At 38.4% G+C, this 25,497-nt stretch overlaps 1 long non-coding RNA gene across 3 annotated transcripts in view; it reads left to right on the top strand.

The window, feature by feature from the left end:
- Positions 1 to 1,184: 1,184 nt before the first annotated feature.
- Positions 1,185 to 25,497, top strand: part of LOC134486160 (uncharacterized) — a 34,010-nt gene continuing 9,697 nt past the window's right edge. For all 3 annotated transcript variants that reach the window (XR_015683821.1, XR_015683820.1, XR_015683819.1), the window contains exons 1-2: positions 1,185 to 1,519; positions 10,074 to 10,198. This is a non-coding gene — a long non-coding RNA (uncharacterized LOC134486160). The remainder of the gene's footprint in view (positions 1,520 to 10,073; positions 10,199 to 25,497) is intronic.

Below are 25,497 nucleotides of genomic sequence, written 5' to 3'. Positions count from 1 at the left end.
GTATTTTATGTAACCACAAATATATGCTCTGGGAAAAATGATTTATCTCATTAAGAGGTATACTCACAACAAAAATTTAAATTGGTGTATAATACTTAGTTATCAATATTTTAACATCTTTACAATGCTTTTTATCAATTTTGTTATGATTATAATTCTTCAATGTTTTAGTACTTCAAAGTTTATTATCTTCACTAAGAGAAAAATATTGCATTATGTTCTACATATAGAAAAATATAGTGCAATAAAGTCTTTTAAACATAAAAGAAAATACTTCAAGATACAACTCTACAGAGTAATAAGAACCAAAATTTGATTTTAGACAGTAAAAGACAGCATATACATTTTTCTATCATCACAGAGAATTTGTTCCTTTTAATGGACAAACTAATGCTAAATCTTAAAATTATATTTTGTTTCCCTTGGATCTACTTATATTCCTCTGGATAGAGTTAAAATAGATTGGATCATATTATCACATTGTTGGAGCCAGTTTAAATTTGTGAAAGGAACTATATGTTTTCAAAATTGGTTTCAGGACAGACTCACTGTGGGAAGCCATTCATAGAGTAGGAGATCTATGTGGGCAATATCAGGACCACATGGCATTTAGGCAATGTAGTAGGATGCTTTGAGACTGAGCCAGGTCATGTTGATGTTGAGCTTTAAAAAATGAGGAAAAATACAACTTAACTGCAGCAGCCATCTGCATATTTCACTACACGAGCTCAGTGTCCAGAGTTGTCTGATAAACTTCTCAGTTCCTGCAAGCCATAGCTCCTACAGTTAGGGATAATTTCCCAGAACTGCTTTTATGTCCCCTGCTAGAGCATTCTTTAACAAACTGCCCATGGTTCATCTGATGTTCCAGTACTGTGTAGTCCAACAACAGAGCATCTCGGGACAATGAAAATGTTCAGTGTGGGAGCTGTTCGTCAATCACCACCCACAAGTACCTTTTGAACATTTTAAATATGACTAATACTACAGAAAGAACTGGATGTTTGGCGTACATAAATTTTACCAAGTCATTTCGAAATTGTAAAAGCCTCATTACAGTTAGCTACTGTAATGGTATAACACAACCCATTTAATTCCCTGTTTACTTTTGATTAGACCAAACTTCATGAAAGTTAAATATTAACTTCTAGAGACTGGGAAGCTACAGATGGTATCTACCCTGTGCTATTTTGTTACCCTGTCATCATTAACCTGCTTTATATTTAATTAACAACCTTAGTCTGACATTCCTTCTTTTACTGAGAATGCATGGTTTAGGCATTTCCACTCCCTTTCAGCCCAGTGTTATCACCCTGTCATTTCTGGATGCTGCCATGCTCATGCTCATGAGAACATTGCACTTTTGATGTTTTTGCAAATTATACTCTGGTGCTATTTCCCATCTGACTTCACTTATGATCTGCAGAGTTCTTCCATTTTGCTCCTGGGTATGATTCAGAAGCAGCCTCTAATTACTTTGCTCTCTGTGGATCTCAATTTTTGCTAGCATTTTCGAGAGGTAAGAGCATGGTCTTTATTTTCTGTTATGGGAGTTTAGTTTAGAATCCCTGCTTTGTCTCTTATTCCACTGTTAACCTATAAGAGTTCTGATGGTAAGAATAGGGGTAACTTCCTAATAACAACAACATGGTGGTCAGATGCTCAGCTCTGTATTTGAGCAACAGAGGTCTGCAGTCATATATTCTCAACCCATGTTGATTGGCTTTGACTTTGAGAGCATTTCCACTCGGAAGCTTCCTTCTGTCCTCATTTATTTTCCTGAAAGGTTTTCCCTAAAGCCCATGTCTGGGATCAAATTGAGACCCCTTCACCTCCCAAAATTCATAATCTGAACTTCTAACCTCTAATACTTGAGAATGCAATTGTTCTTGGGGCTAGGATGCCAAAGGGTGTTAAAATGTTTAAGACATTAGGTTGTCCTCTAATCTCATAGGACTGGAATTCTTACAAAAATGTAATTTTGGCATAACACTATGGAAGGATGACCATACTTAGGTCATCTAGCAAGTAGATAAGAGACACCTTGGAGACAATCAAACTTGATTCTGCCATGATCTTATCCTGTAGTACTTACAAAATAAATTTCTGTTGCTTAATCCATCTAGTCTGTAGTACATTGTTGAAGTAGTTTCAACCAGTTAATATCAATGTAAACGTTAAACATGTATAAAACACAGAGATCCCCTAAGAAGAAAAATATTTAATCTTCTATTAGTCATTTACATTTGAGCTTGAGTAGACTAGAGATTGAAATGAAAATTTTGGGGAAGTAGATAGGGTACATTATTATCTAAGGGGTCATTATACAACTGTCACTTTTTAGAAGAGCAAATGAAAGACAAGAAATGTGAACAGCAATATCAATGTACAATAAATATCAAGTTTTATCCTGACTGACTCTGTGTATATTCAACAGGTCTTCCCAAAGAGTTATTGATTAACAATAACTCTTATAAAATGTAAAATTGTAAAATGTAATCTGTTTACTGTTTCTGCAAGTTGAATATAAGGTTTACATGTTTTGGGCTGTGGTTCTTCTTGGGAATCTGGTCTACTAGCAGGCCAACCTGTGGGTGGGTGGTTTAGGATGGCTCTGATCTAAAAAATCCAGTTCTCTTCTTATATGTTTCCTATGTCTGACAAGCTGTTGCAGACTTACTTTTCTTAGTCATGGCCAGAATCTAAGGTTATTAGGGCCAAGGTTCAGAACTGACATTTTAAGTTTGCTGTGATCTATCAGTCAACACCAACCCCAAGGCCATGGGAGAGTCACCGGAATGGAGAATCTTGCAAAAGATATGCTACTGTCACTTTGGAGAGGGTGTGGGTCAAGAAGGCTCAGAGAATTAAGACAATTTTTGTTCATTTTTGATGTTATTGTTATTGTTTTATTACAATTTATTATAGTAGCAAAATTACAGGTAGAAGCTATAAAAATAATTTTATGATAGAAGGTCACACAACATGAGGAACTGTATTACAGGGTCACAGATTAGGAAAGTTGAGAACCACTTAAGACTAGTTTTTTAATACACTGCATTGTGAGAGCAATATACTTCATTTTGATGTTTTGGGGAGTTTTATATTTTAGTTTTGTATCAGAACTTCCTTAGTCTCTTTTTATATATCCTCAGAACAAAATGTGCTTTGAAAGGTGCAAAAATGTGGAAAATTAATAATTACATGCTTTAAATTCTCATCCTTTTCGGTGGCCACCTAATAATGTGCACAGTTATTTTAAGCATGTCACTGTTGCCCACAGATAAAGCCCGAGTTTGTTTCCCTAGAGGAAATGGGGCTTTGATACCTGAAGGAGAGAAAGTTTTGCTAGGCTTTCAATGAGAACAAGAACAAACTGTTTCTCAATTGACATCCTGTCATTGAAACTACAGAGGAAATGGACAGGACCTGAAGACAAAGTAATAATATTGAACCCAAGAATGACCTGGCAGGGGTCACTTGTCATTTTTAGCCTTAGCATCAAGGGTTGCACTTGTCATTAATAAAATTTCAGAGCAGAAGTTTGCAAATTGTGTGTGAACAGTGCCAGGCAGTAACTGTTTTCCTTGAGCCACATAGGCTCTTTCATAACTACAGAATTCTGGCAGGAGTGGTCACAACAATATTTAAATGAATGGACATAGCTACATTCTTATATAATTTTATCTAGAAAACAGCTGGTAGTTGGTCCTTAGGCTACATGTTTCTGGTCTCTGTTTAGAAGAAAAGTCGTACGCAGTCTAGGAGGAATAAGGCATAAAGAACATAAGAGTCTGGGAAGCGAGTTCTGAGAATTGAAATGAAGTGAGAACAAAGCTGAGGAGGGAAAAATAAGAAGCCATTACAGAATGTAGAACCCAAGTGAGAAATGACTTGAAAACTGGCTTACATCAGTAGAGGGGGCTATTTAGCTCTCTGGAAGCCAAGCAGCAACAGATACAAGCACAGAAGAGGCATCATGCATTTGGTGATGACATCCTCCTTCTCCACAGAAGCTAGAAATTACAGATTCTGGGTTCTGAAAACTACAGTCTCTGAAAATACTAGGCCATGTAGCATTTTCATGATTAGGTCTCTTGAATCAATAACTAATAATAGTTAGTTGAAACTTTGTTCATAGGCCATTATCTTAAGGATAATATTCTTTCCTATGATGGAAAGATAATAATTGACAGCACAATATTTAACAGAACCTAAAAATATCTTAACTTATTTTTTGAAATATGAAAAGATCATGCAAGCATCAAAGATCTTTGGAAGTGTGGGGGTCAGGATGGAAAGTAAATGTCTCAAAGGAAGTACAGTTTTGAGCTATGTTTTCTAAAACTGGACAGAACTGATGAACAAAAGAGTAAAGGACTTGTGTTTACTTTTTTCTTTTGAATGTGAAGATCGGTGGCATATAAAACATAAAGAAAAATAACCTGTGAAACATAACAAGGGATTAGAAAGCAAGAGGCCTGGAAAATAATGCAAATATATCCAAGGAATCTTCAGAGACATTTAGCGTGAAGAAAAATAAGCGAATTAATAAACCTAAAATAGAAAAGAAACCCTGCTAAAGATCTAATGAAAGAGAAGGTAAAATTCAACCTTCTAGAAGGTTAAGGGTAATAAAATCCAAGCTTTAAGAGAACCCTAGAGCAGTGAGTGCAGGCAGACGAGGATCAAGGGCAACACCGAACTTCTAGAACCATTCTGATAATCAAGTTTATTACAAAATTCACAAAGACCTAGAGGAAACCCTTGTTTACAAAATAAATAACCTTGAAGCTTTTGAATAATTGCACTGGGCAGCTGAAATAACTACCAAATCACCAGTGTGAGAAATAAAATAAATCAGAGATGACAGATGATATATTTCTCCTGGATATAATCTTCGTTAACAATAGCTGGAAAGATTGAGGCCATTTCCCGTCCACACTGACTGATGAGGTGTCAGTCGGTGCAGGCTGCAAGAACAAATAAAGAGTGTGAGCTTTCTCACTGGGCTTAGCCAAGCTCTGCTGGAAAATAAAAGTAAAAGCTTTGCAGCACAAAGAGGGGATATTGAGGAGCAGAGAGATAGTCTTAGAGTCGATTTAGCACAAAATGTATAGGTAACGACAGGAAGGTAATAAGCTGCAGGGGAGTTGACCATTTAGAGGAATTTAGAAAATGAGAAAGAATTACAGAACACAGAAATTCACACACTATCCAGGCTGATATATACATCTACTTAAGATAAAAAATGAATGCCAGCATAAAAGAATAAACTTCAAAACCATGGGGTTATAAAACTAAGTTGAGGAATATTAGATCCTAAAACACCATAAAAGAGATTTTCTAAATCAGTGCGGAAACTGTACATCACCCTAGAATCATCAGTATGGCTTGCTGAGGTGTGGATGTCTGACCCCAGCCCAAATTTCTACATCAGATGTCTTAAGGAGATTCCTCAAGTTTTTCATTAAAAATGCTAATGGTACATGTGTTTATATATGCACATATTTGTGCACACAAATACATGAATGTGCATACATGTGTTTGTGTGCACGAGGGGGAGGGCTCTCTCCCTCCCTCTCTCTCTCTCTCTCTCTCTCTCTCTCTCTCACACACACACACACACACACACACACACACACACACTCACACTTTTGTGGTGTTTGCTGATGATGCTTTTGTGGATGGGATTTGAGAAAGTGTTCTACATGAATTCTGGTGTGTACTTGAATTTTCTGGACCTCTTGTAGTTCTCTACACTCAGAACCTATGAGTGGAGATCCGGGATTGATGTTTTCTGAAGCGTTTCATGTGATGGTAGTGCCACAGGGTTTGCGAACCACTGTAGCTAGCCAGCAGTTGCCTGAAATTATTATAGTCATCATTAAAGACTTATTTTCATTGACATATCCTGAAACAAACAAGTCCAGTGCTGGGCTCACCTATTGTCTTGGAACAACTTCTGATTTGTCCATGGAACAAAACCTGATTTGATCTGGATTCTGATGGGGTTTAATTGAAAAGCGTGAGGAATCATCCCAAGGATAGAGAAAGTCTTTAATTCTAGCACTAGAGAACTTAACCACCCACCTTGCCCAGGAACAAAGAACAGCTTGCAAGTGTCCGTACTTTTGGATTCTTGTGACAATAACCCCATTAGAACATTTACATCATCTTTTGAAAGGTTGCCTGTGCATTTTCTTGGTCAATTATAATCTTAGCCAAAGGCTGAGAAGTGAGACCGGTCTTTCCTGTCACCACATATTAGTTTTTACCTGTTCTTCTGGTGACTAGAAATGACTCACAGTAGTCTATATGAGTACTTAATAAATCACAACTCTGAGAATAATTTTCTGTTTTCCAACGAGCATTTATTGGGTAATTAGTGCTGCCTTAAAACAAAATGAAATGTCACTTCTATGCCAGATCAGTGTTGAATCATTTCCAATTAGGCTTTGGAATATAATAGTTGACTCTTACCCATTTGACCTATGCTCAAATATTCATGAATAGTTTCAAACTTTCTATATTACCTTGCTTTCCTGTTCATGTCTATTATGATGTTTAAAATAAATTAGGTATGGTAGAATATTAATAACAAATAAGATGTAGCAACTATAGTAATATACTATAATAAAAGGAGGTCCAGTGACAGGCCCAAACTGGGATCCAGCTCAAGGGGAGGCCCCAAGCCCTAACACTATTACTAAGGCTATGGTGTGCTCACAAAAAGGGACTTAGTATGACTGCCCTCCGAAAGACCCAACAAGCAGCTGAGTCAGATGCAAATGTTTACATCCAACCAATGAACAGAAGCTGTGGACTACTGTGGTTGAATTAGGGGAAAGCTGGAAAAAGCTGAGAGGGGGGGCAACCCTGTAGGAGGACCAGCAGTATCAATTAATGTGGACCCCCAAGATCTCTCAGACACTGGGCCACCAGCCAAGTGGCATACACCAGCTGATATGAGGACCCCTAACACATAGACAGCAAAGGATTACCAGGTCTGGACTCAGTTAGTGAAGATGCACCGAACCCTCAAGAGACTGGAGGCTCCAGTGACTGGGGAGGTCTGCTGGAGTCAGATGGAAACATCCTGGTGGATGGGGTGGGCAGGTATGGGATGTGGAAGAGTCAGAGGGTGGACTGGGAAGGGGATAAAATCTGGAGTATAAAAATAGATTAAATAAAATTAAAAATATATATAACAAAAAAAGTTATGCATAAGTGATATGCCTGCCTTCAGAACAAGCTCTAAAACACAGCCACTCTGGATTTGATAGTTGTCAGGCAGGCAGTGCATACACTGCTCAAAAGGGTGACTCAGTTCTTGATGATCTCATAATTTCCAGGTAGGATAGGATTGGACTGCATGTCACTTTACCATACTAGAGATCGATCGCAGCTTAAAACATACACATTATGTACTGCTGGATTTTCCCAAGCAATAGTTTTGAATTAAAGTTGACTGCTGGAAATTGAAACCAAAGAAAATGAAACTGCAGATGAGGTTCATGACTCATTACTTTAGGATTTTTTTTAAAATTTTTCTTATCACGAATATTTTATGATTGTGATATCAAAAATTTTCGGAATGAAGAAGAGTTTAGATTTTCTTCTGAAGTTTTCAGCGTAACATAATTTCTCAAGATGCAAAAATACGTGCATCGTGATTAATAGCCGGAGTCTACAAACTGCAGTCCGTGTCAGAGATTGATAACAATTCAAAGACCCAGGTCTTGTTCTACTTCAAGAAACCTGGTGTTCTGCACTAACTCTGTAGGCAGCCACAGAGAAAGAGGGCAAAGTAATTAACTGCTGTAGTTGTCAGCAATGCCCAAAAGGTGGCTCCCTTGATCACATTGGTGAAACTGAACCGACTTCATTTACACAAGGTATTTCCAGAGTCTTTGTGGAAATAAAGGCAGTTAACTAACTGGCTGAGCCGTTAAAATTCCCTTTCTTCTCGAATGTCTTTGAACTTGTGACTCCTAACAAGTTCCCTAGATGAACTTTCCCTCTCATTCCTGAATTTTAAAACTTGTTTTAACTTTTTTGTTGTTTTTCTTTTTAAGTACAAATCCCTGCCTTTCTTAGGAAGAACCCAGGGGTGTCCACACAAAATGAGCAAAATGGCCCAAGAATCCATACATCATATTGCCCTTGACTCCCCCAACAGGGTGAGGAAATGATGCACTCTGCTCTGGTTTGGGCTAACTGGGATGGCATCCTTTGATGGTCATATTGAGAATGATGTGAAGAACTAAAGGGCTCCTCCCTCTTCAGCCTGGTGTTAATACATCTGCTCAACTGCTATGGTTCTGAGCTCACCACTGGCTCAGTTCCTGTTTAATAGGAAATAACATGCTATGAGGGGGTGCACAGTGTCTTCCATTGCACCAGTCAATTATTACTGCTTCTCCATCAACATAAGGCAATATAATACTTTTGCACTAGACTGGTGCTATTTAAGTTATTTTCTACTGAAGTAATTACATCTGATCCATGGAGGAAGTGTTTTTGCTAGGGACAATTAGACAAGCATTACTACCTTACCTCAATGCCCCAGTCCAGAGCAGTAACCTGTATAGACCAGTGCTTCTAGGTAATGTCCAAATACCCAGTTTAACTTGTAATTGTTCCCAGTGCTCGCCATTTCCAAATAATGCCTGCAGAGTATAATTCACAAAGCAAGTAAACATCTACTAGATCCCTACTTTACGTGGGATGACACCAGAACTGAGAGGGTGGAAAGGATGTCATTTAGAGTTGGATCCGGTAAAAATCAACCCATTTCGCCTGGAACTGAGGATTCAGTTGCTCTCTTTTCAGCCCACTCTTTAGCTCAGCAGAATGCCTCAGTCCTGTCATCTACTAAAGAAGTAATTTCTTAATTATATGGATAATGTCTTTGGAGAGGATATCCAAGGTCATAAACAGAGCCCCCCAGACAGGTGTGTAACCCAGAATGAGGGAGAAAGCCATTTGTGGAGCATTCTGTTGGTTAGGTTTTATTTGGAGTAAATTTACAGAGATATGTATAGGATTTTACAATGGCATTGCTTGTCTCTATTAGTACCAGGCTCTTACTACAGCTCACCTCCAGGGGGTCGCCTGGCTTCAGAACACACTCAATTGCTACCTTAAGCCCTTAGCTAGTGATTTCCAGGAGTTTGTAGGAGAGCTGGTTTTTGTTTTTTTGTTTGTTTGCTTGTTTTTGTTTGTTTGTTTGGTTGGGTTTTTGTTTGTTTGTTTTGCTTTGTTTTGTTTTGTTTTTTGGCATGGGAGCTGTGATAACTCTGATAAGTCTATCTTTTAGAGTTCCTCAACAGGATACATTGGTAGCTGGAGTGAGGTACTGAAGTCACACTCTCCCCTGGCCTATCAGCGCTTGGAGCTTCCTGCTCTCTTTCCAGCCCCACGTGTGTTCTGACTAATTTGTTGATTTGTTTACTTGTTTATTTACAGAATCTAGAACTTACCATATAACACAAGGAGTTATGTTCTTCATGCTGCCTGGGAACTCACCATGTCACCCAGGCTTCTGAGTTGGGATTCTGTTTGACACTGTACTCTGCTAACATTTTAACTGCACGGTGTAAGAGAGATTCGGTTATAACACCCCATACATCCATAAGTGTGGTTTCATCATGCTTACCCATCCATTATTCTTCATTGCTCCCATTCTCTCCTTTCTCCTCATTCCAAATGGTCTCTATTTGTAGTTTCCCTGCTCTCCTCCAGTCCATGTACTTCCATCCATTTCTTCCTGCAGATGACATGATTTCATACATACGTACGAATGTACATACATACATACATACATGTTTCTATATAGATACATGTGAAATGACATACATGATTATATGTGTATGAAACAACACACACATATGTTACTTTGCTCGCTATTTTTTGTATAATTTTATAGGATTGTATTAGCTGCCTGGAACAACTATGAATCTTTTTAATCTTTTCATTATTACAGGGAGAAAAAAACAACTGTCTCCACAGCTATGCCTAATATCCATTCATTAAGCTATCCCTCTGCATTTGTTATATGTGTGCTCTAGGATCTATGCCAGTCCCTGAAAACACCAAGCCAGATATGGAAGTTGTTGCTCTTCATAAGGCAACTAATAGAAGTTGGGAAAAAGTTGATGGAAAAATCATGGCTATCATTTGTGCAACCAACAAGGTAGGGCTGCGGGTTCTACCTTTGCACTTTTTTGTGTTTTGACCATAAAATGTAAAGCTCTATTCTCTCCTGATAAGCTACAGCTTGTCTAGGGTTGGAATCAGCTACAGAGAAAATAACACAAACGTTTTCTAAAAGAGACAAAGAAATTGTACAAAAAAAAATCTGGAGAAGATAATAAAATTCCCTGGGTGAAAAGAAGGGGGCGTGTGGTGAGTGCATTTGGACGATCCATCATCTATGAGTTGGTGTATGTATCACGGCACCAACTCCAGCTGCTGTAAGCATCACGTCTGCTAATGTGCAGCTCAGTTGTCCCCACAGCTGGTGACCTACAGTAGGCCAGGACTCTTTTCTGTAGGCAGAAGAGGATAGCAGAGGACCAAGAGGTAGCAGCTGTAAATCAGGGGCATTGTAGAGCAGGTGGAACTTTTACAAAAATAAAATTTTACAGGACAGGGATGGAAATTAATCTTGAGTTATGAGGACCTCAAAGTACCTCACCTCAGGCACTGAACTTTCACTGGCTATGAGTCTGCTCCAAACTACATTGAGTGGGACAACTGCCCTCACCAGGTGTCTCCTGCATTGTGTCTTCATACAAGAAGCCTGTTCTCGAGGAGCTTATTTCCCTGTTAGATCTCTTACAGCTTCCCAGGGATGGGAGTAAGGAGCTCTCTGTGGATGACCTTGCATTTAAAACAATATTTTTATTCTTTGAGAATTTTAGATATTGTATTTTAACCATATAATGCCCCTTCCCTAATACTACCCAGATTCCTCCCTTATTCCATACATACCCAGGTTTGTGTTCTAATTCATTTAAAAAGAAGGGATAACCATCAAATCTATGTAGTGCTGCTTATTTTTCTTGAGTGTGTGATCATCCACTGTAGCATTTTACACCATCTTGAGACCATAACTTCAAAATAAGTAGCTGCGTCTCACCCAGTTATCAATTCATCACCCTGTGCTGGGCCCCTGTCTGAAGTTCTTCTTTCAGATAAGCCTTCTCTCTCTCTCTCTCTCTCTTTCTCTCTCTCTCTCTCTCTCTCTCTCTCTCTCTCTCTCACACACACACACACACACACACACACACACACACACACACAGACACACACACGGGGCAGGGGAAACAATAATACACCTACTTCTGGCTGTATCATTAGAGAATAGTGAAAATTAACCCTCCTTGGATGTGATCAGATATTGCCAACCTGAATTTTCAATGTCTTCCACAAACAATTATCAGGATTACCAGGTCTGTTCTAGCTCCTAGCTTCAATCTCAAAGTATGTCTTGGGTATGAATCAAAGTTCCCATGCATATTCAATCGCTAACATTCACATCCTTCTCTCCAGTTTGCTTTGAAAGGTTCGATATTGTTTAAGGAAAGAAATGGTTGGGCTTCAGAGAATGGCATAATAGCAGAGCAGAAGGAAACAATGTGGGGAAGTAAATCGATTATTGTTTAACTGAGGCTGTTAGACAACAAAAGCCTAGGCAAGGCCATGGAAAGCTTTGCACATTCAAGCCTAATGGAGAACTTTCTTAGGCATCTCTCAGTCAGAGGATGGATGATGGGGTTCCATGGTAGAGTGTAAACAAGACTCTACCCAACCAGTGACGTACACATGCACCAGCCTTCTATTACCAGAACCGTTCCTGAAGTAAAAACCCATATTGGTGTTCCTGGTGGGGATGGAAACATTTTCTGGTATTTGCTCTTAATGTTTAACACAATACTTAACTTTTACATAATGTTTTACATAATTTTTATTTTTTTCACTTCTTGGTTCTTCCACAGGAAATGCTGTCTGTGTGTCATTTTTCTGACTCATATGTGTTTATTATTGTTATAAATAGCCCCAAAATGAATGCATGGGTGATAATACTTATTTCAGATATATGGCTTTCAAATGAGAAAAATATGGACACCTCAAACACTAAGATGCAAAAAAGCATGTTTGAAAATGCCTATAGCATTCGGCAGATACCCTTCCCCACCTTCAGAGTGTTCATAGAGATGTCATTACATTTATACCTTCTATCTCCTGAAGAGGACCTTGCAAGAATATCTCAGGAACAGTTATCTTAGTGCAAAATACATTCATTTTTTTTCATCTTTATTAACTTGGGTATTTCTTATTTTCATTTTGATTGTTATTCTCTTTCCCGGTTTCCAGGCCAACATCCCCCTAGCCCCTCCCTCTCCCCTTCTATATGGGTGTTCTTCTCCCCATCCTCCCCCCTTTACTGCCCTCGCCCCAACCATCCAGTTCACTGGGGGTTCAGTCTTGGCAGGACCAAGGGCTTCCCCTTCCACTGGTGCTCTTACTAGGCTATTCATTGCTACCTATGGGGTCAGAGTCCAGGGTCAGTCCATGTATAGTCTTTGGGTAGTGGCTTAGTCCCTGGAAGCTCTGGTTGCTTGGCATTGTTGTACATATGGGGTCTCGAGCCCCTTCAAGCTCTTCCAGTTCTTTCTCTGATTCCTTCAACGGGGGTCCTATTCTCAGTTCAGTGGTTTGCTGCTGGCATTCGCCTCTGTATTTGCTGTATTCTGGCTGTGTCTCTCAGGAGCGATCTACATGTGGTTCCTGTCGGCCTGCACTTCTTTGCTTCATCCATCTTATCTAGTTTGGTGGCTGTATATGTATGGGCCACATGTGGGGCAGGCTCTGAATGGGTGTTCCTTCAGCCTCTGTTCTAAACTTTGCCTCCCTATTCCCTGCCAAGGGTATTCTTGTTCCCCTTTTAAGGAAGGAGCGAAGCATTCACATTTTGGTCATCCTTCTTGAGTTTCATGTGTTCTGTGGATCTAGGGTAATTCGAGCCTTTGCGCTAATATCCACTTATCAATGATTGCATACCATGTGTCTTTTTCTGTGATTGGGTTACTTCACTCAGGATGATACTTTCCAGTTCCATCCATTTGCCTATGAATTTTCATTCTTTTAGTGAACTAAACTGCCTGCTGCCTACAAACTATGTGTTAGGTGCTACTGTTGCCAGAGTTGATTTGTGTAAGAGAGAATCTGGGTAATACCTTTTATTGGTAATGGCATGCATGCCAAATAAAGCAAGAGCAGACTGAGAGGGAAAAAATTCAAAAAGCAAGACAGAGGGCTACTTCAGTTTCACTAGCATGCAGGTTCTTTTTAATTTTGGGCTATGTTACATAGGTATATGACCTTGATTTCCAAGGTCACCTCATAATGCAAGACGGCTGCTGGAATGGTAAGTCATCAGTAAGGAAACTAGAGAAAAGAACACAGTCAAATACTCAGTAACTTGACAGGAAAGTACTGTTCTAGCAAGAGGCCACTGTTCTCAGCTCTCTTTGTCCTTCTTCAAGCTCTGCCACACTCTTTGTCTGTGGTTGGCTACACTGTAGCCTCTGGCTGCAGCAGTTTCAAGAGAGGCATGGCTACTCAGAATCAAGCTACCGTTCTAGGCAAAGAAATAGTGGATGGACATTATGTGTGGACCTATAATCTACCTGTGCATTGTCATCTTTTCTATGTAATTCTAAAGTTTCTCCTACGTGAAACAAGGATAACAGAATTGAAAGTATTAAATGTAAGTACAGTGCCTGAACAGCATTTGTGCTGTTTGGTATACGGTAATTAATACATTGGGTATTGATATTATTACTATTCCTGCTCTTTTGAGTGCTTCCTAGTCTCTGGAAAGACAAGATGAAAACAGGTATGTAAATGATGGTAAAATTCAGTATAGAACAGTATCCCTAAATCAAGAGAGCAAGTGGGTGCTGTAGCTCTGAGTACAGTTCACCAGGGAGAGAGATTTAGCTGTGCTGTGCAAAGTAGGTGGAATATAAAAGAAAGAAGTAATTAGGTGTCCAGAAATTTCTTCAATAGTACTTTTGAAAAAAGCCTTTTCGTGCCTGTCGTTCAGTTTGTTGATGATAATTCATTTACATATTGCCGTTTGGGAAATCATATTTGCATTTCAAGTCAACGATCAGCTCTTTTGCGGTACATTTTCCCCTCTCCTTTTCTCCGTAAAGTAAAGCAGCTTCATCCAAACAGGAAAAGACTTTGTGGGAAGTTGGCCACAGGAATGTGGCTAAACTTAATCCACCAGAAACAAATGGATCCATCTAAAGCTAGGCCAGTCTCTCTCAGCATCCAGCAAGTGGAAGTATTAGGATAAGCAGACACTTTTTAGAAATGCAGGTTTTCCAGGATGCACCCCAGAACTGCTGAGGAAGAGTTTGCATTTGATCAGGATCAGGGAAGCTCAACACCAAACCCATTTGAGCACGGAAACCATGTGCCAAGCTGGGAGAAATCTCCCTGAAACCAGCAATTGTGTGTTCTTCCAATAGTCTCCTCACGTCTACCCCCTGAGAAGGGCACCGCTCCCTCCGGTGAATTTTAGCATCCCTCTACCTATATCTCCCTCCTCATGAGTTAATGAAGTCTTTCATCTTACGGGCAGCCAGCCCCAAGCCCAGTTCACTAACCCAAACAAGTGTCCCATACTCTGTGGGAGGAGCATGTCTTTTGGAGAGATGCTAGGTCCTTCTTGATACGTTTCTGTCCTCTTGTGTTATCTTTAAATCTAAGTTTCTCCGAATGAAAGCATTTAGGTCGTGTACTCACTTTCACATTCATTTTATTATGACAAACTCATCTTCAAAAATCTCTAAAACTACCACCTGTTAACTGAAATACATCCCAGCACATAAAGGTCCAGCATGGGTCATTGCTAGACCTCTCCTTTGCAGCATTGACTATCTATTCCTTCCCTGTACAACTTAGATGCCTTTGTGACACCTGACTTTCCTGGGCACACACATTACATGTGAATAACAAAAACCGAAGGAGGCAAGCCAGTGCCAATAGGCACATGTAATATTCATCATTTTAACTTTTCTTCAGTAATTGAAAGGATTCTCTTTAACAAACGGCCCATTTAGAAGCAGTGTCTACCTTAGAGTATGTCTACCAATCAAAGCACATCTGAGACCTAGAGGCAACGTAGCTCATTTAGAAGAGAAGACTCTAGTGGAATAGCGATCTTTTGTATGTAGAAACCAGAAACTAGCTTAAAAATCACAGCCAGGATATAAACTGGGAACCATAGGCAAAGGCGATCAGATATGAATATTCTGCCTTTGGTGGAGGCAATGTAGGAGTAGTCCTGAGTGTAAGACTCCGTGATACCCCAGAGAGACGTTGGAAGCACGTTCCTGAGACAGAGAATAATATGGGTCTTGTAGCAAGAGCTGAGGTACAGACCACAGTAGCAGAAAAAAATTAAGGGCACAGTGTCATTTGGAGCTGGACTCGGATGACTTGTTTATGAGATTGGGGTGCTACGAACATTTTAAATCTCTCTTACCTAAGGTCAGAATTGATTTTCAAGGATTTGAGGTAGTCAAATAATCCTATATCCGAGGGAAGGATGCAAATGAAAAAAACAAACCAATCCTTTTCTGGCACCACTTAACAGCCACGGGATTACTAAGCTCATCATCTTCATGTGGTTTCCTGCCAGGAAAAGAGACTAGACTCACAAGACGAAAATGTGTTTGGATGCGGAAGGAATCTTAAAGGTGAACACTGATCATACAATATGGTTTGCCAGTTCAATGCAGACAAGTGAAGGTGGAGTCGGTTAGATGATTTTTATCCCAGGCTGGTATTGAGGCATGTACTTCACTTTCATGGTTTCCTGGATTCAATCCCAAGTGCTCACATCAGATATGGGGATTTGTTTCCTCTGGACACACATGAATACACACACACACACACACACACACACACATTCACATACACACATGCACAGGAACACGCACAGTATCTTTTACACATTATTTTCTTTCACACACACATTCACACACTCACCCCCACACACACAAATATACACACAATCACACACACAAGGACATGCACACATACACACTCTCTTTCACACATTATTCTCTGTCTCTGTCTCTGTCTCTGTCCCTGTCTCTGTGTCTGTCTCTGTCTCTCTCTCTCTCTCTCTCTCTCTCACACACACACACACACTCACACACACACACACGCACACACATCTAAACATGAACTTGCTCAAAACTGTGCAGACTGCATGATAATAAGGCGGCTGAATTTCCTAAACAGTACATGCCTGAAGTAAAAGAATATCAACAGACTTAACAAACAGCTCTGGAGGAAAACAGCTCTCACCAGAAGAGAAAACTGCTAATGCTGATTATTTCTCATAATTAAAAACAAAACAAAACAAACATTATGACCTCATTTATAGAGTTTATTTACTAGCTCCTTACACAGTTCATTTTAATGCACTCCTAATGCCTTTTTAAGCTTCATGAGATATAATTTTAAGATGCTTCTGAAAATGGTCTAATTAATTTGTAGTCCTAGGAGATCCTGTTTCTCCCCATGAGAGGGTTACTAAGAGCTGAAGGAAGAGGTTCACACACATTCACACCTTCAGCTCTGTGCACACTGCTGCGGGTTCTCTGCTAATTTTGTTTCTTCTTGATTACTCGTTTAAGAGAAGATATAAAAACATGTTTGAAGATTAATTTTTGTTCACAGATTAAATAATTACCCGATTTGAAATACACAGCTCCTCAGAAAAGATGCCTGGATCATTGATTCTATAAGCAAATGACTATTAAAAGTCTTATTAGTTTTTATACCCAGTGAGACTTCACCGGAGAAAACTGTTCTCCTTTGCAAGTGGTTGTCAATTGGAGATAGCTTCTTGGCTAGGGATGAGAGCTCTTGTCTGCCTTTCCATGTAAACCACACGTAAGGGCAGGCCCCACGCCCAGCCCTCGAGTAAAGGGCTGAAACTCACTCACTTTGGCCATATGTAAATGAGGGATGTAACACAAGCACAATGCATGATGGGATTTCACAGGAAGTGTCTGCTTCCGATCTTTCACTGTTACCAATGACCTTCCTTCCTCAGCTTTCTATGTTAGCCTTAGGAGGCTATTGAGAGATCTAGAAAGCTAAGTTGTCCCCAGAACTTAGAAGGCCAACAAAACTCAGTAGTAGTTTGGAGGTCTTCTTTGTGTTTGTTTGTTTGGTTTGTCTATTATTGCTCTGTTTAAGCATCTTTTACCTTACCCATCCCTTGCTTATACGTCATGTTCGTGTGTGTGTGTGTGTGTGTGTGTGTGTGTGTGTGTGTGTGTGTGTGTGTGTGTCGGTGTGTGTGTGGTCTCTCTATCTTCCTGCTTGTATACATCTGTTTCTTGTTTCTTTTCATTCTTTTTAAATTCTGGCAGATCTGTTTGTTTGTTTGTTTGCTTGTTTGTTTTTAATCTGTCTGTTTCCTAAAGAGAAAGAGAAAGAATGCTTGGGGTTGGATGGGTGGAAAAGTGACCATAAGGAACAAGTACATAGCATCTTCTATAATTAGGAAAGGTTTTCTAGTTGTTATCATTATCATTAGCTGTGTATTTACAGCAGCATGGAACTATACATACTTTTTGATTTTAGGAGTTACAATACAGTATTTTTTACATCAAGCTGCTGCGCTCTAGGTGTCACTCATCTCAGCGGCTCCGTTACCTTAACCCAATGCATTCTTTTGCAAGCAGTTTCTTTCTTGGATTACAGCATCATTATGGTCATTTTAAATGTCAGAGTTATGAAATGAAACACTGTCATACTTGTTTTTATTTGTTTTCTTTAGAAGGGAGAAAGAAGGTGTGGTGTTGGATGGGTGGGGAAGTGAGGATGATCTGGGAAGAGATGAGGGAGGGGAAATGGTGAACAAATGTATTACATGAAAAAAAATATTTTCAACAAAATGTCTTTGTAAAAGCCATTGATTACAGAGCACTTACAACCCAGTATCTTCTGTAATCCAGAAAAAGACATCGTTATAATTCAAGGAGAAATAAATCAATGATTCCTGTAATGATCTATACCATTTAAGAAAAGTTAAATGTTTATTTTAGCTAAGAGAATTGAGGTTGAATTCTTTTTAGAAAAGGAAAACTTAGATTGAAAAAGTTTTAAAATTGGTTAAATTTGGACATAACACTGCAGTTTAATTAAAATAAAGAATACCTATATGTATATAACCCATGAGTTAACACGTATATCTCCCAGATCATTGACTGAAGGGGCCTGTAAGCAATGATATTCTAGCTACAAATAGCACATATGATGTCCAGCTCTTAGAAGATAGATATTATTTTCCAATAAAATCAATCAAAGATCCTCATGACACTGTTTCATTTCAGAACTCCAGCATAAAAATGATTATAAAAAAATACTGTAATTCAAGGAAAAAAGTGTTTGCAAAAGAATTAGTTACAAAGGCAAAGAACCCACACATCTGAGGAACAGTTGGCCAAAGCAGCAGCAAGTCAAGGTGAAAATATTGCATCATGATTGACTAAAATAAAAAAGTATGTATAGCTGCACACTAACATAAACAGTTAGTAATAATGAAAATGTTAAATCATGAGTAGAAAACTTTCCCTTATTATATAAATACTATGTACTTCTTCTTTATAGTATATGATAATAGTAATATTAGACAGATTTTACATTAAAATATACTTTGTATTAAACTTTAATTATATAGCTATACATTAAATAATATAACACTGTACCTAATAAATATAGAAAAATGAAAATATAAAGTCACTATTAGGGAAAATATCATTCTCTCAGGTAAAATTTTCCATAATATATTAAAATCAATGGATTAATGTTTTAGAAAATGCTTGTAAATCTTAAAGTATCTCTTTCAACATAGCTATGGTTTGAGGAGGAAAAAACAATATGTTTATGTGGCAAAAACAATTGAGAAGCATCATCTTCAGTAAGTGGTCAATGTCAAAGTCGCTGCATTGGTGCTTTCTCAACACTGTGACAAACTCCCTGACAGAAGCAATCTAAAAGAGGAAGAGTTTACTTTGGCCCATGGTTTCAAGAGATTTCTTTCCAACATGGTGCAAAGTGTATAGGTGCAGATAGGGCTCAGTCTATGTCAACAGGGTGTGTAGCGTTTGGTCATATATTATGGCTGACTAGGAAGCAGAGGGAACTGAATCAGAAACAGGACTAGGTTGTAACCATCAAAGGTCTGCTCTCAAAAACCCACCTCTGCCAATACAGTTCTATAAACTCCAAAAGCTGTGCCCACCTCAAGAGATTAAGTATTCAAGCACATGGGCTTTTGAGGCACATTTCAGATCTAAACCATAGTAATGTACACTTAGGCTTATCATCTGCTCACTTCAAAAGTGCATTCTGTCATTTCTGTTGTTCAGCTAAATTTACATACAGTCCAGCTGCCTTTTCAATATCTGTTGATACCAACAGAGAAATGCTAGTCTCAGCCTTAATCAGAGAAGCCCGTCTTTTCAGGGAACAATAGTGGATGCGAAGATTCTTAAGTGGTGGATGAGTGCTCAGAACTAAGTAAAATATTTATACCATTCTCACTATGAGGTAACATGATAGAAAAAGGGGTGGTGAGAAGGTTTGACAAGGAGAAGGGCTGGAAAAAGTCTTCTTTGGAGCAAGACACAGTTATTGAAATCATGAACCTATGGTACTGTGGACATTTATACTATGTCTGCATAAGAATCGGCCTGTCAAAAGTCAGACATTGATAGCAAAGTGGCTAATGAATGAAGAGGCCCTGCTCCTCACTGCTGAACTGTTTCCTACTGATGGATTTAGGGAGGAAGAACCATTGTTTTGGTTGTATACACATTGATAACCTCGCCATGCTCCAGTGGACAGTTCCAACACAATACTCACACAGACAATCCTGGTTAAGCTAAATGACCCACAAAACAGAACCTAAGGTCATGATTCTGAGAAGGGACTGGAAGGAAGAAGGGTAGGGGGCTGAAAGGAAAGAAAGGGAGATAAGAAAGAGTATAGGGAAGACAGTAGTCAGAATATACTATATACATATATAAAATTATCAGGTAATAAAATTGATCAATAACAAAAGAAAAATGCATTTAGTCACAACCTCAAGAATCCTCATAATCTTAGCAATTATTGAAAATCTTACCAACACTATTCAAAAGCCCCAAGGCAATTTCTTAGCGATATGCCCCAATACAATCAAAAGGCAAGTTAAGCATTGCCAGTACACAATAGCACAGAGTAAACATTTCCATTCTATTAGAACAAAACAAAAACAAAGCCCAGGCAGGCAAACAGGGATTGGTATAGCTTAATATGAAGCATCCATTGCATGTGGTAGCATCATATGTACTACAACATGCTTGGGAATATTATCCCTATGGCTCTGGTATATGGAGTACACACGGCTTCTCTCTAGGAACAGAACACTTGATGTCTGCAACATCTTGGGGAAGACTTGTCATGTTCATGGCATGTCTAATATCCTAGTGGCTTTGTTTAAACTTAAGCTTGATTCTCACCAAAGCTTGAGAGAATCTGTTCTAAGAATCTGACCCTACTACTACAAATTCCATGCATAATGGGAATTTTTTCTGAGTTATGAAAAACTACCACATAAGCAATGCCAAACTTTGTTGTCAACTCATGATGGAGGCTGACCCTTTTGGACCATGGCTTTAGTAGACTTGAGGTGTCTATGTGGCAGAACTAAATAAAAGCCACCTCTATGCAGTTCTATTTGAGAGAAGTGCTCCAAAGTAGGGCTTTCATTTCAAATGGAAGTTTAATATGAGTTTGCATTTTTAAACTCTAGTACACTGAGCAAATAGTCTTGCCCATAAGGCACCATATCTACTGTATCACTGCAAAGGCCTCAGCTTATTAAGAAAATCAAGGAAATTAAGTTCGCTGCCTACTTGGCTCTGTTCGGAGCTTTAAACACATGCTTATTCAAAATTGTGTACTCTTTATTACCGTCTGCCTCAACTTTTCCATCTCTCTTTCTATGACTAATGTGTCTAAAAGAAGCCTGTAGACTTTGAGGTTGTGAAATGTTTCCCAGTAAACAAATTCCATATATTATATATTTTAATTCGGCCTTATTTAAAATTTCAATGCATGAGTGTATTTCTAAATAGCCTTTGGCCCAGGGCTTAATAGAGTTTCTTCCACGCCCTTAAACTTTAATCTAGTTTTCACTGTCAACATTTCCATTCTACTTAAACAATTTTAGTGTTTATCTAGTCTGAAGTTATAACCTCTTTCGAGGTATTTTCACAAACTAGTTCCAAAAGGTTTATGATAGAAACAACTCAATATCTTACTATCAGTTATCTGTATAGTTATATTCCTTGTTACAATTAAATAATGTTGCCCACTTTCAACTACCAATCAGATAGTACAAAGCTCCCATCTGATTCAGTTGCCAAATCTTCAACATTCCTGGATCTATAACTGCAAGTCAACAACAAACAAAATACAAGGTGTAATTTACAAACTACTCGGTCTCAGATAATCTATTACAATAACAGACAAAAGCCTAGGACATTATCCTTTGATGAGAGACAGCCAAAAGGATGTGGCAATTCTGGTATTACTAAAAATGTGTACATTCACCTGTGAGAAGTCATACAACAGAACAAATTTTGAGACAGATCTTATAAATAGTAGTAGATGAACCTTTAAGGTGATCCTCAAACATCCCAATTGTGTATTTGCTACACTTCATTCCTTCCCTTTTGAGGGTATCATTGTGGAGAAAATATGATACCCTACCCATCAGTATGTTGCATCAGGGAACAAAAGGAAAAAATTTTGAAGATTAAAGTTTAAAATCAACCGACTTTGTGCTAATCAAAAGAAATGATTCAAAGTGGAGCTGACTTTCACAAATACGTCATTGAAATAAGCTAGACTTTTCCTGAATTCAAAATAAACCCAATAGGCAGCTGGAAAGGTTGGCTCTGCTATGATGTTAAAGTCCTAAATCAAGACATACATCAGCCTTAAGCAGAGTCTGAGTTTTACCTTTGTGATGCGCTGGTCAACTTGACAGGGTCTAGAACAGTGATTCTTAACTTTCCTAGTGCTATGATACCTTAATACAATTTGTCATGCTCTGGTGACCCCCAAACCATTAAATTATTTTTGTTGCTACTTCACAGCTGTAATTTGGTAACTGTTATGAACTGTAATGTAAACATATGTTGTGCAGGATATCCCTTATGTGATCCCTGTGGAAGGGTCATTTGACCCCCAGAGGGGTCACAGCCAATAGCTTTATATTAATTTAGAATCTTATGAAAAGAATTTTACTGAGAAGTTCCCTGTGTTAGGTTTATCTGTTGGCACACCTGTGGGGAACTTTTGAATAGTTGATGTTGGATTGTGATCTGTTCTGTTTCCTTGGCAGAGCATCCTTAATGGTGTAAGAGAAGAGTGAGCTAGATAAGAGCAGACAAACAAGACAGCAGAAAGGCCTGCAAGCATTTGCATCTCTCTGCTATGGGTCATGAAAGTGATGAGATTGAGGCCTGATTCTCCTGCTGTTGCTCCCACTCAATGATGGGCTATACACTGGAGTTTTAGGTCTCAGAAACCCTTTCTCCCCTAAGCTGCTTTTCATTTTGGGTATTTTATCATAGCAACAGAAGTGAGACAAAAAGAACCTCAGAGCCCAAAAGACTTAAAGCTGTTCAGTCACAGCAGTAAGAGTTTAAGAGCTTGGGACAACTGGAATGCTAGTCAATTGCTTATAAATTATAAGTTTGTATAACAATTTAAAATATTTTTTATAAAAAGTAGAAAAATTAGTATGCTATGTGGTCCAGAAATGTATAAAGGTTCTTTCCCATATGTTCTGGGGAATATGTACATAACCATATAACCATTGTTGTCATTTAATACCATGAAAGGCACAGAAGATGTATATATATATATATATATACATATATATATATATATGTGTGTGTGTGTGTGTGTGTGTGTGTGTGTGTGTGTAGAGAGAAAGAGAGAGAGAGAGAGAGAGAGAGAGAGAGAGAGATCATTCAACAAACATTCATTGGATTTCTAAATTATTCTTTGTGATTATGGTATAATCATTATCATTCCCCCATTCCTTTCTTCTATTTGACACCCCCCACACACACACACACACATTTATCTCTTTCAAATTCATGGTCTCTTTTTTCTATGGACCAGACTTCTGAAGTTCTTATATTAAAAAGAAAAAGATTAATCATCCCTCATTCTCTGGAAATCATGATCTCAGTAACATGAGGTATAAACAGGATATAACAATGTCTTTCATTGTTGCCAAAATGGTGACCGTCTCTGAGAATGCAGACTGTCACAGAATACGTGGCCTTTTAGTGGGGATTAGAAGTGTCATAGTTTTTCAGGTGAACGAGAAGTGGTATAATTACTCACTAATACAGCGAAACATTTTAAAGGAAATGAGCTTTGGAATCACACACAAGGCTAATCAGCAGTTATTGATTTAACTTTCCCTCTTGAAGCTTGAAATTGGTAATTTCACAAAGAATTCTCCACTTAATGATCACTGGAATGGGGAGACAGGAAGTACTTAAGAAGCTGTGACCTCCATCTAGCATCGATCCCTTTCTTTCGGCATTGATTTTCAAGAATATTTTCATCAGGATATCTACCTCCCTTAAAATCTTCTTGTCCCCCTTCTGTCAACGTTTGTTAAAGTTATAGTGGGAAATAGTTAAAAATGTACCATCTCACATTAATGGCAGCTACTCTCTGGCCCCGGTGGTCTCGCTGCCTCCATGGCTAGCCCCAGAGTCTGCATGGTCCCTATGCAGTGACTGCCCAACTCATGGTTCTCCTGTTGCAGATTCTGGTCCCATTCCAGCCATCCACCCCCTCCCTATGTGGTTAGCTGTCACAAATCCCTGTGACCTCTAGGGGTTGGAATTTATCAGTCAGATTTATATCAGTAAATTTTCAACCCACAAAATGCTCACACAGCGAATTCAAAATTCAACTTATATAAACACAAGCTACACATCTAGATGCACCCTACTTACTATTTAATCATCTATTTAAGAAATCCCCAATACTTATGGCTCCCAGGACTGTGTGGTTCTGGCTCCTCCTCCTCTCCTATAGTTTCCATCTTATCTCCCTCTCTCCTGTCCAAAGTCAAGTCTTTCTCCTGCCTTCCCTCTGCCTCTCTTCAACCCGGAAGTCCCTCCTACTCCTCACCCAGTGATTGGTCCCCTAAAATCTTTATTCATTAGGGGAGTGTTCTGCCACATTATAGGACAGGAAAATTTAAATATATTGTTACTCACATAGAATAACACATCATAGAATTAGTAATAGTCATAAAGCCAGCTGCTCAAGAAACAAAGAACTGAACATGTCCTTCTTACAGGAACAAAGAGGAGCATGGTCACTTCGTACTCTACTGGCTCAGTTCAGGCTGAAAGCACAGGGACATCATTCACTGCTTCCCATGAAGACAAAGCTGGAAAGACCTTGAACTGAGAGCCAAGTCCAAAAGCTCATTATCTCTTCTTCCATTTTCCTTCCTCTAGCTTTCAGTTCTACAATGCCAAATAAAAATGAGACAGATGTCAATCTGAAGAACTTAAAAAACAAACAAAGCAACAAAAACAATTCTAAATTCTTGGAATATAGATTTAGCACCCTCCCTATTAACACATATTTAGATATATATTATATAATATAAAACACAATTAAATATAATTATATTACAATTATGGCAATATATTATATATTAAACTTATAATTATATCTAATATATAAACATATAATAGCATTATTATATTTTATAGTAATAGTGCTCTCATGCCTTCCAAACTTTTTCTTAAATTAAGCTGTTTTTAAGCTCTGTCATTTAAACTTCAGGCTATAGCTCTCAGACAACATGTGATGGTTCTGTATAAGCCTTTATGACAAAGCTTAAGCAAAAGCTTAATTAATGAAACAAAAGAGACCGAGTGATGATACAAAAAAGGTATAAAAAGAAAAATTTAAAAACTATGTGCTCCTATAAATAAGAATGGAATTTTTTTTAGTAGAGTCTAAATTTCCACACGACTTTAGGCTTTAGTCTTACCCTTATGTTGTTCAAAAATAGAAAGGCATTCGGTTTATTATAGGGCATGTAAGATTTTACTCTTTGGTATTTCTTGCTGAACTATTTATTTCTGCTTTTATAAGTATATAAAAGAAGATTAGAGGAAATAAAAGTAACTCTATGCAGCATAGTCCTTAGTAAAAATCCCACAAGTTTACTTTTTAGATAAAACTGCTAATCCATGTAATCCTTAAACCATGGTAAATTTACATCTATTCAGTTCCCTTTTCCTTAAGAATGTGGTTATTTGCAAATATTTCAATGGTTCC

The sequence above is a fragment of the Rattus norvegicus genome, chromosome 3 (assembly GCF_021556685.1).
Source record: "Rattus norvegicus strain SHRSP/BbbUtx chromosome 3, alternate assembly SHRSP_T2T, whole genome shotgun sequence".
NCBI classification, from domain to species: Eukaryota; Metazoa; Chordata; class Mammalia; order Rodentia; family Muridae; genus Rattus; species Rattus norvegicus.
The sequence above is the reverse complement of the archived record's forward strand: the minus strand, read 5'-3'. Positions and strand labels throughout refer to the sequence as shown.